Source organism: Bubalus bubalis, chromosome 4 (genome assembly GCF_019923935.1).
Source record: "Bubalus bubalis isolate 160015118507 breed Murrah chromosome 4, NDDB_SH_1, whole genome shotgun sequence".
In the NCBI taxonomy this organism is placed as follows: Eukaryota; Metazoa; Chordata; class Mammalia; order Artiodactyla; family Bovidae; genus Bubalus; species Bubalus bubalis.
In genome coordinates this window covers 60,897,062-60,899,826 of record NC_059160.1, presented here as the reverse complement: position 1 = coordinate 60,899,826, position 2,765 = coordinate 60,897,062, and the positions used below count along the sequence as shown (strand labels likewise).

The window sequence follows — 2,765 nt, the reverse complement described above, 5'->3', positions numbered from 1 at the left end:
CAGCCTTGATGTACTCCTTTCCTAATTTTGAACCAGTTGGTTACTCCAAGCCCAGTTCTAACTATTGCTTCTTGACATGTGTACATTCTCAGGAGGCAGGTAAGGTGGTCTGCTATTCCCATATCTTTTCAGAATTTTCCAGTTTGTTGTGATCCACCCAGTCAAAGGCTTTAGCATATTCAATGAGGCAGATGTCTTTCTGAAATTCCATTGCTTTTTCTATGATCCAACAGCTGTTGGCAATTTGATCCCTGGTTCCTCTGCCTTTTCTAAATTCAGCCTGTACATATAGAATTTCTCAGTTCACCTACTGTTGAAACCTAGCTTGAAGGGTTTTGAGCATTACATGCTAGGATGTGAAATGAGTGTGATTGTGTAGTAGTTTAAACACTCTTTGGCATTGCCCTTGTTTGGGACTGGAATGAAAACTGATCTATTTTAATAGGGAATCATTGAATCTGGGTACTATGGTTACTTTTACAACATTAATTATTCTAATCCAGCGAGTTAGTTAAGCTTTAAATAGACTAGAGATTGTTATTCATAAGTGAGTATGATAATACATGTCTTATGCTGTTTTCAAGATGCAGGCTAGTACATTTCACAAACCTGGCCATTATAAATAATTAGTTAATGTTAGCAATAATTTATCTGGTTATTGCACGGCAGTAATGCCTTAACATCTCTAGATTTTCTTCAATCTGTTTCTAAACATATACCAGAAGTCCAAGCCTGGTTGAAAATTTGAAACTATCAATGTGTGTAGTTTAAGAAATGCATTAAATCGGTTTGTTCCAAATCTCTATTCAGAATTCAAACTTGGAATCCACTACAGAAAAGCTGATTAGGTGATTAAATCTAGGTAGGGTACTAAACTCTGCATAGAATATACACCAAATTGAATCTCTAAATTTCTGAACGGTGGGAAGGAACATGGATAATTGAAGTCCCACTTTGTCTTCCTCTGAGGAAATTTTTAAAGGAAATCAACAGAGTCACCAAATCAAAAGGCAAATGAATATGATCATATATAAGAAATGTATATGTGATCTGAGCATGAGGAGAAAATAGAAGTGAAAGTTAGACTGGGATTTTTAGGCAAGTCACAATGAACATTGTAAGTCATGTAAGATAGTAATATTATGTAAAACACAAACATAGCAGAGATGTACAACAAATTTCACACTTCTTGATTTATTCTACTTATAAACTCAAGAATGTCACTAATGTTGTTCACTTCATTAAGAAAGCCTCAATATTTTTGATCATGAGCTTAAAAGAATATTTCACTTGTCTGTTTCTCAGTGTATAAATAAAAGGATTCAACATGGGGGCAACAGAAGTACTGAGCAGAGCTATCCCTTTATTTAAAGACACTCTTTGCTTGGCAGAGGGTTTCACATACATGAAGATGCAACTTCCATAAGAAATGGACACAACCACCATGTGAGAAGAACATGTGGAAAAGGCTTTCCTCCTCTTTTGAGAAGAAGGTATCTTCAGAATAGCCCTAATGATGTTTGTGTAGGAGAAAATCACTAACACCAGAGTAACCAGGAGAGTTAAAATGGCTGAGAGAAGCATCATTATTTCTACTTTATCTGTGTCTGTGCAAGACAGTTGTAATATAGGAGATACATCACAGACGAAATGATCTACAGTGTTGGCTGCACAGAAATCAAGCTGGAGACCCACAAGGAGTGGTGGAAAAAGTATTATGAAACCAGCCAACCATGAGGCAAAGACCAGTACGTTGCACACTCTGTCACTCATGATGGTCATGTAATGCAGAGGTTTGCAGATGGCCACGTAGCAGTCATAGGACATGGCAGCCAGAAGAAAAAATTCGGTTGCACCCAAGAGAATAGTAAAAAAACAGCTGTGCTGCACAATTGTAAGAAATGGTCTTATCACCTGTTGCCATACTGACAAGAAATTTGGGGATGCAGACAGTTGTGAATGAGATTTCTAAAAATGAGAAATTTCGAAGAAAGAAATACATGGGTGTCTTGAGGTGTGAATCTAGCAGGGTAAGGGTGATGATGATTAGATTTTCAGTGACGCTCAATAAGTAAGTGAAAAAAAGGAGAGGAAAAATAACCACCTGTAACTGGGGATCATTGCTTAGTCCAAGAAGAATAAAGGTTGTTACTGTTGTGCGGTTTCTCATCGCTGACTTCTATTTAAAAAAAGAAAGAAAGAAGAATCAAAAAGGAATAACAGCCTATAAAAATGTACTCATATAATCTTTATTCAAAATTTCACTGAGTGCAATTCATGAGGTTTTATGTTTGTTTCCTCAAGTGTAATAAATTCATGTGTTCCAAAAGGAAAACATAGTACATTGATAATCATATAAAAATAGAAACAAAAAGAAAATAATAGTATCTTAACTTGTATTTTCTGTATTTTCAAAGTTTCCAATCTATTTAGTATACATTAAATTATTTACATAACTTTCTTCTTCTTTCATTATTAAAAGAATCATTTATGTTTATATGGATGAAAATACAAAGTGATGGAACTATCTTCTTGGGTCACAGATTCTAAAGCTACACAGAGCCTCCAAAGATCTTCAGAAAGCCATTTACTTAAGAAAGGTTAAATGTCATTATCTTCAATTTACAGGAAGATGATTAATTCTACTCTGCCAAACATCTCTTTTTGTGTTTATTACAGTTTAAGGTAAACTTTGTAATTCTGGAAGTCAGATTTCACCTGAGGTGAAATTTTCACCTTTAAAAATTAACATAACTTGACCTAAA

General features: G+C 34.9%; 1 pseudogene; it reads right to left on the bottom strand.

Moving 5' to 3' along the window:
• Nucleotides 1–1,233: 1,233 nt before the first annotated feature.
• On the bottom strand, nt 1,234–2,170 carry LOC112584329 (annotated as a pseudogene).
• Nucleotides 2,171–2,765: the final 595 nt, after the last annotated feature.